This window comes from Triticum aestivum, chromosome 6B (genome assembly GCF_018294505.1).
Source record: "Triticum aestivum cultivar Chinese Spring chromosome 6B, IWGSC CS RefSeq v2.1, whole genome shotgun sequence".
Classification (NCBI taxonomy): domain Eukaryota; kingdom Viridiplantae; phylum Streptophyta; class Magnoliopsida; order Poales; family Poaceae; genus Triticum; species Triticum aestivum.
The window spans coordinates 29520571-29536752 of NC_057810.1; positions in this window are offsets into that span (position 1 = coordinate 29520571).

Here is a 16182-nt window from a genome sequence, read left to right on the forward strand (position 1 = left end):
GGTTTGTGGCAACAGGAGTGGTTCTATATCACCGTTCCCAGGGGCAGCAAGCAGAGGCCGCCGCCCGTCTTTCGCTCGGGCCCTCCACAATGGCTGACGTCATGGGTCAACAAAGGGCTCGACTAGGGGGCGTCCAAAGACGTACCCCTGTTGCAGGGCCGGATTCGAGACCTCCAGGAAGGGGAGATCAATTTGGTCGTAGTGACGCAAGTTATGGTAATTCGGCGCCTTCTGCCCTGCAAATGTCACCCCCTCCGCCTGTGGGAATTTAATCCAGAGGGACCACGAGCTCTCCAACACTTCATGGGTTTGACACCCGTGGAGATGTACGAATTGTTCTTCGGATCACAAGAGATGCGTCCGGACTTGACCGAGAATGCTGGCCTAAGCTGCAATCTCCCGGATACTCAAGTAAGTAGCCCTATGTCCGGACACATTGTCCATTTATTCATCATGGGTTTGCCTTTTAACCAGCTATCCCTTGAACAGGAGTGGATAGCGCAAGCAAAATTGATACGGTGTCCGGCCCCCCTCCCTGAGACCACGCCGGATCCCGTGTTAATTAAAATGTTGGAGGTTGCACCTTCGGAGGAGGGCAAAGGGGAGCACAGGGAAACTACCACCTCTGCCAAGGAGGCTTGTAGTAAGGGGGGAATCGAGGGTCCCTCCCTCCAGGGGGAGAAGAGGACCGCTTCCGAAGACCCGGAGGCCAAGGCCTCAAAGCGGGGAAGGAAATCACCGGAAGATCCAGTGCCGGGAAGAGCCCTGTCCGCACAGTCTCCCCAAAGGAATAAGCCCTCCAGTGAGCCATAAGTAAAAAAAGGGGGGTTTTGCAATAGGGGACATCCCTACTTTATTTCTAAGGTTAACCGAAGTTTTCACCTTGTAGTTCGGATCTCAACCCTTCTCAGCAGAGCTCATCTTCGGGGGACCTTCGTCCGGAGATGATGGAGAGCGAAACGCCTCCATCTGCCACCCTGTCAGGCGGGGCGGATGACCTTGAGGTGTCGTCACGGAGGGTCTCCCCAAGTTCGGCGGGACCGAGGAGTTCGGCACCCACTGGAGTACGGCCGGTGGAGCTGCAGGATTTGCTTGAGAGGGCGTATATCTCAGAAGATCACCGCACATTAATGAGTATGATGATTGAAAGGATCTCATCCGCCAAGAGCGGGTTGTATGAGGCCGTCGGAAGTTTACTGACGGGTTTGAGGTATGCGAAAAATGACATACCTTTTGACAGTTTTGCACATGGAGTGCGCCCTGTATAGATAGTAGCCCCTGAGACTTGGTATGCTGTCGAAAATGACAGCGTGCCGAGGATCGTTATCTCAGTTATAGACTGTTGCCTTTCCCATGCAGGTGGTGGAACGATCGGTGGCCAGCCGGACTGATGGAGCTGCTGAGCTGAAGCGTCAACTCGACGTTGCGGATGCGGACATCGCGCTGGTGAATAAACGATTTGACGAGTCACAAGGTAAATGGTTGCTCCGTGGTCACCGAGTAAGGGAGCTGATGCTCGTTTCTTACAATATGTGTGCTTGATGCAGATGGTGCCGCTGCTGTGGAAGACCTTCGAGCAGAGCTTGCTCAAGCCAAGGAGCAAGCCAGGCAAAGTGATGCGGCTGCCTCGAAGGCAGCAGAAGAGCTAAAAGCCGAAAAGGCTGTTCACTGCCGAAGCAGGGAGGAGATGGCCGGAATGGCCGTGAGATTAAAATATGCTACTGACCGCTATGAGTTTCTTGAAAGAGAACGCCGAGCGGAGCAAGAGGACCTGAAGAAAGCCGTCGCCGAAGCCAAGGATGCCCGTAGTGCGATGCGGGCTATGAAGGAGGAACTATGTCAGGCCGGAGACATTGCGGCTGGAAAGCCCTTTCTGCTGCGTAGGAAGTTCACGGATCCGAAGTATGCTCAGTTGGGCCAATTGTGTGGTGCGGAGGATCCTTATCTGGATTTGGCGGCGAGTGCGGCGGACGCAGTCGTGCACTTCCGAAGCCAGAAGGATCACGAAATGGAAGAGCTTTTGTGGTCTCAATTCCATAGTCCGGAGCATCCACTTCCGTTGGCTGATCGGTTGGCGGAGTGGGCTGAGCTGAATAGGCTGTCCGAACTTGCCATGACAGATGTGGTGGCTCATCTGTGGCCAGAAAGGCCCAAGCCGGAGAGTTATTTTGGCTTGTTGCAGCAATTCCTTGGGGCGGTGCCGCATATCGAGGCGATGCAGCGGTCGGCATGCATAGAGGGTGCACGGATGGATCTTGCCCGTGTTAAGACATACTGGGCGGAGATGGATGCCACCGCTGTTGCATCCCGGGGTTCGGACAAAGGCCAATTACCCGCCGAGCACTATTTTGAGGAAGTCCTGCAGGGCGCTCGTTTAATAGAGTCGCAGTGCTCGAAAGATGTTATGTTCAAATGACGTGTATGATTTGTGAGATCATGTTTATAATGCAATAGCTATTTATACTTGTGCGTTCAAGTATTGAACTATCTCCTGTGCGGCCGTATATGTATGTATAACCTGAAAGATGGCAGTCTTTGGCTTCAGCCCCCACGCACATGGTGCGAGGGTTTTTGCAAAAGAAAAGCGCTTTTTCACACTTAATCCAACATCTTGGTCCTTTGAAGGAGGTGATAGCGTAGCAAACTAGGCAACCGGACTATAATGCTTTATGACTTTCACTTAGCCATAGGAGCTCGAAGGTGGGGCTACTATATAGCCCCTAGAGGCACCGCGCTTCTCCGAACTCAGGGCGCGTATGTGCTTGACCGGGAAGCGGTCCTTCGTCAAAGCGGAGGAATTCTAAACAATCCAGTAGTTGATCGAGTGGTTGACCAGTCTCTCGCTATATCATGACAGTTAGTTTTCGGCTTTCTCTACTGAGGTGCTCGCCCGGCCGAACCGGGGCACAATCGCAGTAGTTCTCCTGGTGCCGCGTTAGCCGATGGAGCGGAACATAAGGCAGCAAAACACAGGGGCCGGGCAAACCCAACATTTGACCAGAGACATGATTCAGAGCTGATGCATATAAGGCCTAACTCGAGACGCCGAACACTCCCTGAGGTATTCGGTCTTTATGATACCGGGCAGAACAATGCCCTAAGCCCCTAGTGTCCAGGTACGGGTGAGAACTTCTGACGCGGCCGATGCCAAAACGCCAGCCTCCTCCTCGGTTATGGTAAGAAACCGGGGGATGTGTATCAACAAGAGACAGTAAGAAAGGTTTACGCAGGGTCTTAATCTGAAAAGAATCCTTGTAACGGGTCCCTGCTGCACGTCTGCGCCTGTGTCTCTGTTGTGCTTTATCCTGGACGGGTGTAGCACGTGCTTCATCTGTAAAGGAGAAGAACTTAGTTTGGAAAAATATCGTGCAAAAGATGTATTTAAAATAAAGTATGATAAAGTTGAGCTTTATTGGCTCTCATTGTTTATACGTGCAGCCCCTTGTAAAGAGGTATGCGGCGGGGAAGCCCCTTGTTTATTTATGCCGGACTCGCCTAACCGTGTCCAAGGTCTGAATGACCTGTTTTTAGGGGCTTTGACCAGCAAGGTCGGATTAGTGTGCGGCTGTCAACGCAGTCTCACGTTTTCCGTGGTCGAGGAACACTCAGATTTACCCTTTACTGAGATTATGCCGCGTGGACCAGGCATTTTAAGCGTAAGAGACGCGTAATGCGGTATTGCGTTAAAGCGGGCGAATGCTTCGCGTCCCAGTAGTGCTTGATGGCTACTTTTGAATGGGGCGATATGGAAAATGAGCTTTTCGCGACGGAGGTTGTCGGATGAACCGAACACGACCACTAGTAGTACAGAGCCTGTACATTTGGCGTAAAGGCCAGGCGTCACTCCTTTGAAGGAAGTGCTGCTATGGTGAATTTTGGTAGGGTCTATCCCCATTCTGCGGACGGTGTCCTGGTATAGCAGGTGCCGCACTATGTTTCCGTGTTATCACATGAAGTGAGTTCACTGTTTTGACTTCTAGTGGGAAAGTCTTCTGTTTTCCGGCGTGCTGCTTGTGGGGTTCGTCGTCGTCTTCGCTTGGTGTGTCGAGCCCCTTGCGTTCGGCGTTAAGTCGGCCGGACTGCTTGAAGACCCAACAATCTCTGTGGGTATGGTTTGCAGGCTTCCCGGGGGTACTATGTATTTGACATATCCTATCCAAAATTTTGTTTAGGTTGGATAGCTCGTCACTGTTGTCCTTGAGGGGCAGTGTTTTATTATTCGGCCGAGAGCTTTTGAATCCGGCGTTGACCGCCGTGCTATTTGGGCCATTTTCCTTATTCCGGCGCTGATCTTTTCTGCGTCGTGATTTCCCATTTCCATCCCTGACTTCGGATGTACTCGGGTCGCTGGTGCTGCATCTAGCCAGCCAGCTGTCTTCCCCCGCGCAAAAGCGGGTCATGAGGCTTGTTAGTGCGGCCATTGTTCTTGGTTTTTCCTGGCCGAGGTGTCTGGCGAGCCATTCGTCTCGGACGTTATGCTTAAAGGCTGCTAAGGCTTCGGCGTCCGGACAGTCGACTATTTGGTTCTTTTTGGTGAGGAACCTATTCCAGAATTTGCGTGCTGACTCTCCGGGCTGTTGAGTTATGTGACTTAGATCGTCTGCATCCGGAGGGCGGACATAAGTCCCCTGAAAATTTGCTCGAAACGCATCCTCGAGCTCTTCCCAACTTCCAATGGTGTTTTCCGGGAGGCTTTTGAGCCAATGCCGAGCTGGCCCTTTGAGCTTGAGGGGTAAGTATTTTATGGCATGGAGGTCATCTCCTCTGGCCATATGTATGTGTAGGATATAATCCTCAATCCAGACTCCGGGGTCTGTTGTTCCGTCATATGCCTCTATGTTTACGGGTTTGAATCCCGCTGGAAATTCATGATCCAGTACCTCATCGGTGAAACATAGTGGGTGTGCGGCGCCCCTGTATTTGGGTGTGCCGTTGTCTTCAAACACTCGGCGGGTTGTGTTGCTTCCTGGAGTCTTCTTTTTTGGCCCATAGATGGACCTGACCGGGTCATCCTTTTTGCGAGGATCCTTATGTGGATCGTGTGCCGGCTTGTGTGCGGCGCCCCTTGCCGCTCTTAGCCTGTCATCTGGTCGTCTATCCGGCCAGGCGGCCTCTTTCTTTTTTGACTGTGGGGGCTCTACGGCCTCCTCGTCAAATTCGGGCAACAGCTTGCGCTTCGGGTAGCTCTTTGCCTGGTGACTATCACCATATTTATCTGCGGTATTGAGTACTTTGCTCCATCTCATTCTGAGTGCGTCCTCCGCTGTTTTGAGCTTCCGCTTTTGCTTCTTCAAACTTCTTGCAGTGGCGATGAGCCTTTTATGAAGGTTCTTATGCTCCTGTGATGTGTCCGGCGTGAGATCGTCTGGACTGTTGTTTTCGCCGGGGATGGGTTGCTTGTCCAATTCATCCTGTTCGATGGTTGCTTGGTGGCATGTTCGTCGTCCACTGCTTCGCCCTGCTCTCAGGCCGGGTCAGTATGGGTGCCGTTGTTATCGAGGCAGGACTTCGGGCGGCGCTTCCGTCGCCGTTTTGGTTGTTTGTCGGGGGAGTTGTCCTTCGCCACGTCCCGTTGTTCCTTGTTATCGCTTCCTTTTGGCGCATCCACCATGTATACGTCGTGAGTTGAGGTGGCTTTCCAGTGCCCAGTAGGCGCTGGTTCTTGGTCGTCTCCGGCATCGTCGTCCATACCGTCGATGTCTCCGGAGTCGAAGTATAACATGTCGGTTAGATCGTCGACAGTGACTACTAAGTGGGTGGTGGGTGGGCTTTGAATTTCTTCGTCGTCCGCATCCCAACTGTCCTGACCGCAGTCCGGCCAGGGCTCTCCTGATAACGAGAGATACTTTAGCGAATTCAAGATGTCGCCGAAAGGTGAGTGTTGAAAGATGTCCGCAGCGGTGAACTCCATGATCGGCGCCCAATCGGATTCGATTGGAGGGGGCGCGGGAGGTTCGGAGTCTGGAGAGGAGTCCGGCACCTCGGAGTCACGAGCTTCATGAGGGACAAGGTCAGTGTTTGGCTCTATCGCCGTAGAGGTTGCAGCCCCCGAGGCGGTGTCTAGCCACCCGTCCTCGATCTGCGCAGCCGGCTCCGAATTGAAGATCGGAGCGGACTCGTGTGCGGCCTCCAGGTTACTGTCCGGCTGCAGAGCTAAATCATGCCCGTCGTGACAGTGCGGCGCGCTCGGCTGTGGCTCGAATCCATCGAAGATCAAGTCCCCGCGGATGTCAGCCGTGAAGTTCAAACTTCCAAATCTGACCTGACGGCCAGGGGCGTAGCTTTCGATCTGCTCCAGATGGCCAAGCGAATTGGCCCGCAGTGCAAAGCCGCCGAATACGAAGATCTGTCCGGGGAGGAAGGTCTCACCCTGGACTGCGTCGTTGTTGATGATCGAAGAAGCCATCGAGCCTATCGGTGACGACACAGAGGAACTCTCAATGAAAGCACCAATGTCGGTGTCAAAACCGGCGGATCTCGGGTAGGGGGTCCCGAACTGTGCGTCTAGGCGGATGGTAACAGGAGACAAGGGACACGATGTTTTACCCAGGTTCGGGCCCTCTTGATGGAGGTAAAACCCTACGTCCTGCTTGATTGATATTGATGATGTGGGTATTACAAGAGTAGATCTACCACGAGATCAAGGAGGCTAAACCCTAGAAGCTAGCCTATGGTCTGATTGTTGTTCGTCCTATGGACTAAAGCCATCCGGTTTATATAGACACCGGAGAGGGCTAGGGTTACACAGAGTCGGTTACAATGGTAGGAGATCTACATATCCATATTGCCATGCTTTCCTTCCACGCCAAGGAAAGTCCCATCCGGACACGGGACGAAGTCTTCAATCTTGTATCTTCATAGTCTTGGAGTCCGGCTGATGATGATAGTTCGGCTATCGGACACCCCCTAGTCCAGGACTCCCTCACTCCCACTTGCACTAGAGTCAATAATCTAGCTCACATCACCATGTGATTTAACAACAATAGTTCACATCACCATGTGATTACCACCCATAGTTCACATCGCTATGTGACCAACACTCAAAGGGTTTACTAGAGTCAGTAATCTAGTTCACATCGCTTATGTGATTTAACACCCAAAGAGTACTATGGTATGATCATGTTTTGCTCGTGAGAGAAGTTTAGTCAATGGGTCTGTCACATTCAGAGCCGTATGTATTTCGCAAATATTCTATGTCTACAATGCTCTGCACGGAGCTACTCTAGCTAATTGCTCCCACTTTCAATATGTATCCAGATTGAGACTTTAGAGTCATCTGGATCGGTGTAATAGCTTGTACCAATGTAACTCTTTACGACAAACTCTTTTATCACCTTCATAATCGAGAAACATTTCCTTAGTCCTCACTAAGGATGTTCTTGACTGCTGTCCAGTGATCTCCTCCTAGATCAAAATTGTACTCCCTTGCCCAACCCAGAGCAAGGTATACAATAGGTCTGGTACACAACATGGCATACTTTTATAGAACCTATGACTGAGGCATAGGGAATGACTTTCATTCTCTTTCAATTTTCTGCCGTGGTCAGGATATGAGTCTTACTCAATTTCATACCTTTGCAACACACGCAAGAACTCTTTCTTTGAATGTTCCATTTTGAACTACCTCAACATCTTGTCAAGGTATGTACTCATTGAAAATTTTATCAAGCTTCTTCATCTATCTCAATAGATCTTGACGCTCAATATGTAAGTAGCGTTACTGAGGTCTTTCTTTTAAAGAACTCCTTTCAAACACTTCTTTATGCTTTCCAGAAAAATTCTACATCATTTCTGATCAACAATATGTTACTCACATATACTTATCAGAAAGGTTATAGTGCTCCCACTCACTTTATTGTAAATACAGGCTTCACTACAAGTCCGTATAAAACTATATGCTTTGATCAACTTATCAAAGCATATATTCCAACTCCGAGATGCTTGCACCAGTCCATAAATGGATCGTTGGAGCTTGCACACTTTGTTAGCACCTTTCGGATCGAAAAAACCTTCTGGTTGCATCATATACAACTCTTTTTTCAGAAATCCATTTAGGAATGTAGTTTTGACATCCATTTGCCAAACTTCATAATCATAAAATGCGGCAATTGCTAACATGATTCGGATAGACTTAAGCATCGCTACGGGTGAGAAGGTCTCATTGTAGTCAACCCCTTTGAACTTGTCGAAATCCTTTTTGCGACAATTCAAGGTTTGTAGATAGTAACACTACTAACAGCGTCCGTCTTCCTCTTGAAGATCCATTTATACTCAATGGCTTGTCGATCATCGGGCAAGTCAACCAAAGTCCACACTTTGTTCTCATACATGGATCCCATCACAGGTTTCATGGCCTCAAGCCATTTCACGGAATCTGGGATCATCATTGCTTCCTCATAGTTCGTAGGTTTGCCATGGTCAAGTAACATGACCTCCAGAACAGGATTACCGTACTACTCTGGTGCGGATCTTACTCTGGTTGACCTACGAGGTTTGGTAGTAACTTGATCTGAAGTTACATGATCATCATCATTAGCTTCCTCACTAATTGGTGTAGAAATCACAAGAACAGATTTATGTGATGAACTACTTTCCAATAAGGGAGCAGGTATAGTTACCTCATCAAGTTCTACTTTCCTCCCACTCACTTCTTCCGAGAGAAACTCCTCCTCTAGAAAGGATCCATTCTTTCGCAACAAAGATTTTGCCTTCAGATCTGTGATAGAAGGTGTACCCAACAGTTTCCTTTGGGTATTCTATGAAGACGCACTTCTCCAATTTGGGTTCGAGCTTATTAGTTTGAAACTTTTTCACATAAGCATCGCAACCTCAAACTTTAAGAAACGACAGCTTTGGTTTCTTGCCAAACCACAGTTCATAAGGCGTCGTCTCAACGGACTTTGATGGTGCCCTATTTAAAATGAATGCAACTGTCTCTAATGCATAACCCCAAAACGATAGAGGTAAATCGGTAAGAGACATCATAGATTGCACAATATCCAATAAAGTATGGTTATGACCTTCAGACACACCATTAAGCTGTGGTGTTCCAGGTGGCATGAGTTTGTGAAACTATTCCACATTATTTTAACTGAAGGCCAAACTCGTAACTCAAATATTCATCTCCACGATCATATCGCAGAAACTTTATTTTCTTGTGACGATGATTTTCCACTTCACTCTGAAATTGTTTCAATCTTTCAACTATTTGAGACTTATGTTTCATCAAGTAGATATACCCATGTCTGCTCAAATCATCTGTGAAGGTCAGAAAATAATGATACCCGCCACGAGCCTTAATACTCATTGGTCTGCATACATCAGTATGTATTATTTCCAACAAGTCAGTAGCTCGTTCCGTTGTTCTGGAGAACGGAGTTTTAGCCATCTTGCCAAAAAAGGCACGGTTCGCAAGCATCAAATAATTCATAACCAAGTGATTTCGAAAATCCATCTTTATGGAGTTTCTTCATGCGCTTTACATCGATATCACCCAAACGGCAGTGCCACAAATAAGTTGCACTATCATTATTAACTTTGCATCTTTTGGCATCAATATTATGAATATGTGTATCACTACGACCGAGATCCAACAAACTATTTTCATTTGGTGTATGACCACTGAAGGTTTTATTCATGTAAACAAAACACCAATTATTCTCCGATTTTAAATGAGCAACCGTATTGCAATAAACATGATCGAATCATATTCATGCTCAACGCAAACGCCAAATAACATTTATTTAGGTTTAACACTAATCCCGAAAGTATAGGGAGTGTGTGATGATGATCATATCAATCTTGGAACTACTTCCAACACTCATAGTCACTTCCCCTCAACTAGTCTCTATTTATTATGTAACTCCTGTTTCGAGTTACTAATCTTAGCAACCGAACAAGTATCAAATACTCAGGGGCTACTATAAACACTAGTAAGGCACACATCAATAACCAGTATATCAAATATACCCTTGTTCACTTTGCCATCCTTCTTATCCACCAAATATTCAGGGTATTTCCGTTTCCAGTGACCATTTCCTTTGCAGTGTAAGCACTCAGTTTCAGGCTTTGGTCCAGCTTTGGGCTTCTTCGCGGGAGCGACAACTTGCTTGTCATTCTACTTGAAGTTCCCTTTCTTTCCCTTTGCCCTTTTCTTGAAACTAGTGGTCTTGTCAATCATCAACACTTAATGTTCTTTCTTGATTTCTACCTTCATCGATTGCATCATCATGAAAAGCTCGGGAATCGTTTTCATTATCCCTTGCCTACTATAGTTCATCACGAAGTTCTACTAACTTGGTGATGGTGACTAGAGAACTCTGTCAATCACTATCTTATCTGGAAGATTAACTCCCACTTGATTCAAGCGATTGTAGTACCCAGACAATCTGAGCACATGCTCACTAGTTGAGCAATTCTCCTCCATCTTTTAGCTATAGAACTTGTTGGCGACTTCATATCTCTCAACTCGGGTATTTGCTTGAAATATTAACTTCAACTCCGGGTACATCTCATATGGCCCATGACGTTCAAAACGTCTTTGAAGTCCCGATTCTAAGCCATTAAGTATGGTGCACTAAACTATCCAGTAGTCATCATATTGATCTAGCCAAACGTTCATATGTCTGCATCTGCTCCTACAATAGGTCCGTCACCTAGCGGTGCATCAAGGACATAATTCTACTGTGCAGCAATGAGGACAATCATCAGATCACGGATCCAATCTGCACCATTGCTACTAACATCTTTCAACACAATGTTCTCTAGGAACATACTAAAATAAACATATGATAGCAAGAACGCGAGCTATTGATCTACAACATAATTTGCAAAATACTAACAGGACTAAGTTCATGATAAATTTAAGTTCAATTAATCATATTACTTAAGAACTCCCACTTAGATAGACATCTCTCTAATCATCTAAGTGATCACGTGATCCAAATCAACTAAATCATAACCGATCATCACGTGAAATGGAGTAGTTTTCAATGGTGAACATCACTATGTTGATCATATCTACTATATGATTCACGCACAACCTTTCAGTCTCAGTGTTCCGAGGCCATATCTGCATATGCTAGGCTCGACAAGTTTAACCTGAGTATTTTGCGTGTGCAAAACTGGCTTGCACCCATTGTAGATGGACGTAGATCTTGTCACACCCGATCATCACGTGGTGTCTGGGCACGACGAACTTTGGCAACGGTGCATACTCAGGGAGAACACTTTTATCTTGAAATTTAGTGAGAGATCATCTTATAATGCTATCGTCAATCAAAGCAAGATAAGATGCATAAAAGATAAACATCACATGCAATCAATATAAGTGATATGATATGGCCATCATCATCTTGTGCTTGTGATCTCCATCTCCGAAGCACCGTCATGATCACCATCGTCACCGGCGCGACACCTTGATCTGCGTCGTAGCATCGTTGTCGTCTCGCCAACTATTGCTTCTACGACTATCGCTGCCCCTTAGTGATAAAGTAAAGCAATTACAGGGCGATTGCATTGCATACAATAAAGCGACAACCATATGGCTCCTTCCAGTTGTCGATAACTCGGTTACAAAACATGATCATCTCATACAATAAAATATAGCATCATGCCTTGACCATATCACATCACAACATGCCCTGCAAAAACAAGTTAGACATCCTCCACTTTGTTGTTGGAAGTTTTACGTGGCTGCTACGGGCTGAGCAAGAACCGTTCTTACTTATGCATCAAAACCACAACGATAGTTCATCAAGTTAGTGTTGTTTAACCTTCTCAAGGACCGGGCGTAGCCACACTCGGTTCAATTAAAGTTGGAGAAACTGACACCCGCAACCAATTGTGTGCAAAGCACGTCGGTAGAACCAGTCTCGCATAAGTGTACGCGTAATGTCGGTCCGGGCCGCTTCATCCAACAATACCGCCGAACCAAAGTATGACATGCTGGTAAGCAGTATGACTTGTATTGCCCACAACTCGTGTTCTACTCGTGCATATAACATCAACGCATAAAACCTGACTCGTATGCCACTATTGGGGAATGTAGTAATTTCAAAAAAAAAATCCTACGCACACGCAAGATCATGGTGATGCATAGCAATGAGAGGGGAGAGTGTTGTCCACGTACCCTCGTAGACCGGAAGCGGACGCGTTAGCACAACGTGGTTAATGTAGTCGTACGTCTTCACGATCCGACCGATCAAGTATCGAACGCACGACACCTCCGAGTTCTGCACACGTTCAGCTCGATGACGTCCCTCGAACTCCGATCTAGCCGTGCTTTGAGGGAGAGTTCTGTCAACACGACGGCGTGGTGACGATGATAATGTTCTACCGACGCAGGGCTTTGCCTAAGCACCGCTACGATATTATCGAGGTGAACTATGGTGGAGGGGGCACCACACACAGCTAAGAGATCTCAAGGATCAATTATTGTGTCTATGGGGTGCCGCCCTCCCCCGTATATAAAGGAGTGGAGGAGGAGGCCGGCCAAGAGGAGGAGGCGCGCCCAAGGGGGGAGTCCTACTCCCACCGGGAGTAGGACTCCTCCTTTTCCTATTTGGAGAAGGAGAGGGAAGGAAGAGGAAGGAGGGAGGAAGGAAAGGGGGGGCGGCGGCCCCCCTCCCAATACGGATTGGGCTTGGGGGGGGCCCTCCCTTGCTCCTTTCCCCTCCTTTCCACTAAAGCCCATTAAGGCCCATATACCTCCCAGGGGGTTCCGATAACCTCCCGAAGCTCCGGTATTGTCCCAATCTCACCCGGAACCATTCCGGTGTCCAAATATAGTTGTCCAATATATCGATCTTTATGTCTCGACCATTCCGAGACTCCTCGTCATGTCCATGATCACATCCGGGACTCCGAACTACCTTCGGTACATCAAAACACATAAACTCATAATATAGTCATCATCTAACTTTAAGCGTGCGGACCCTACGGGTTCGAGAACTATGTAGACATGACCGAGACACATCTCCGGTCAATAACCAATAGCGGAACCTGGATGCTCATATTGGCTCCCACATATTCTACGAAGATCTTTATCGGTCAAACCGCATAACAACATACGTTGTTCCCTTTGTCATCGGTATGTTACTTGCCCGAGATTCGATCGTTGGTATCTCAATACCTAGTTCAATCTCGTTGCCGACAAGTCTCTTTACTCGTTATGTAATGCATCATCCCATAACTAACTCATTAGCTACATTTCTTGCAAGTCTTATAGTGATGTGCATTACCGAGAGGGCACAGAGATACCTCTCCGACAATCGGAGTGACAAATCCTAATCTCGAAATACGTCAACTCAACAAGTACCTTCATAGACACATGCAGAGCACCTTTATAATCACCCAGTTATGTTGTGACGTTTGGTAGCACACAAAGTGTTCCTCCGGTAAGCGGGAGTTAAATAATCTCATAGTCATAGGAACATGTATAAGTCATGAAGAAAGCAATAGCAACATACTAAACGATCAAGTGCTAAGCTAACGGAATGGGTCAAGTCAATCACACCATTCTCCTAATGATGTGATCCCGTTAATCTATGGTTAGGAAACATAACCATCTTTAATTAACGAGCTAGTCAAGTAGAGGCATACTAGTGACACTCTGTTTTTCTATGTATTCACATGTATTATGTTTCCAGTTAATACAATTCTAGCATGAATAATAAACATTTATCATGAAATAAGGAAATAAATAATAACTTTATTATTGCCTCTAGGGCATATTTCCTTCAAAGGCAGGCACAGGTTTTGAGGTGGATTCGCCTGACAGCGGTGCGCGATCCAATGTTGATTCCCGCACCATCCCCGCTGACTCCATCGACGAGCGATCCGAGGCGGGTCGCCTTCCTCTGCATGCAGCTAACTGCGTGTGGGCAGAACCTGCCAGCCCAGCTGCGGGGGTGTCCGACAGCCCATGTGTGGTGGATCCCGGCAGCCCAAGCGCAGGCAGGAGCGCGTCGTCACGCGGGGTGGACCCCGTCAGCCCAGGCACGGTCAGGAGCGCATCGCCGAGTCGCATCGCAGGCCCGCGGATCGAGCTAGCCGCTGACAGAGAGGTGTCAGGTGGATCTCCCTCGGATCGAGAACCTGGATCGCCTGCGCGACGATCTCCCTCGGATCGGGAGCTGGGATCTTCTGTGCCAAATAACACGGAGTCCTCTGAGCCAGGATCTTCTGCGCCTACAACATCAGCTCTTCACCAACCGCTTCGTCGACACACTAGATGACATGCAGGTATTTTCAAAGGGAAAGAATACATTGATGGTACGATAAGGTATGATAGAATCAAACATGCCTTTCTTAGCAGTGTTGGCGAACCAACTCACTTGCATGATGCTCTTGCTCATGAGGATTGAAAAAAGGCTATGGATGGTGAATATGATGCACTCCTGATAAATAGAACTTGGCATTTAGTACCACCGAGGAAGGGGAGTAATGTAATAGACTACAAGTGGGTATACAAAATAAAGAGAAAATCTGATGGAAGTATAGACAGATATAAGGCTAGGCTAGTTGCAAAGGGTTTTAAACAGAGGTTTGGTATTGACTATGAGGATACATTCAACCCTGTTGTTAAGTGCCACTATTCGACTTTTGTTATCTATTGTTATTTCCATAGGATGGAGTTTACGATAGCTAGATGTTCAGAACACGTTTCTTCATGGCGTTCCTGAGGAAGAAGTGTTCATGCGGGAGCCACCAGGATATGTGGATCAAAGCACACCATGTTATGTCTGTAAGTTGGATAAAGCTCTGTATGGTTTGGAACAGTTCCCAAGAGCTTGGCACTCAAGGTTGAGCATGCAGTTACAACAACTTGGGTTTACGCCATCTAAAGCAGATACCTCGTTGTTCTTCTACAATAAAGATAGTATCACTATATTTGTCCTTGTTTATGTTGATGATATAATTGTTGCTAGCTCAAGTTCAGGTGCTACTACTTGTTTGCTTAAGGATTTAAAGTTGGAGTTTGCTCTTATGGACTTGGGTAATCTTCACTATTTTTTTGGCATAGAGGTCAAACAAGTGAAGGATGGTATACTTCTCACACAGGAAAAATACACCACTGACATACTCAGGCGAGTAGGATTGAAAAATTGTAAACCTGTGAGTACACCAATGTCAACCTCAGAACAACTTACAATTGAGAGTGGGGAAGCACTTGGACTTGAAGATGCAACAAATTACAAAAGTGTTAGAGATGCTTTACATTATTTGACTCTTACACATCCTGATATTTCCTATTCTGTGAATAAGGTGTGTCAATATTTACATGCACCTAGGACAACTCATTGGACTGCAGTTAAGAGAATTTTGAGGTATCTTAAATATTCAGAAGGACTTGGAATTCAAATCACAAGTCTTTCTCCATGGTTGTTACTGCATATTCTGATGCAGATTGGGCAGGGTGTGCAGATGACAGAAGATCCACACGTGGCTTTGCTGTGTTTTTGGGTACAAATCTTGTGTCATGGAGTGCAAGAAAACAGGCCACTGTCTCAAGATCTAGTATGGAAGCTGAATATAAAGCTCTAGCAAATGCTACTGCTGAGGTAATGTGGATACAAACATTACTCAGTGAGCTTGGAATTAAGGCTCCTCGGGCTGCGAGGTTATGGTGTGTTAATATTGGTGCAACCTATCTCTCAGCTAATCCTGTTTTTCATGCACACACAAAATATATCAAAGTTGATTTCCACTTTGTCAGAGAAAGAGTAGCTCGCAAGCTACTTGATATTCGCCTTATACCAACTGTAGATCAACTTGCTGATGGCTTCACAAAACCTCTCACTACAAGGAGATTGGATGAGTTTAAGTACAATCTTAACCTTAGCAAAGTGCGTACGGTTCATATTGAGGGGGAGTGTAAGAATAAGTTGTATAGGGATAGGAGAGGTTAGTTTGAATTGTAATCTTTCTCTCTATCCCTTCTTCTGTTATTCCTCTCTGTAACCGATGGGGTCTCAATCTCCTCTTCTCGATCGACCCTCCTTCCTTGTAAGCCACGGCATATCTTCTATATAATGCAATGCAGCCCAGACGAAGGGTTCTATGCTTCCCACAATAATCTTACACAGCGATCCGCTGCACCATTGGCCCCCAGCCTTTTCTCCTTCGAAAAATTTCAACAGTTCTCTGATGGTTTTTTTTCCCCTATTCGCTAGCTTGATG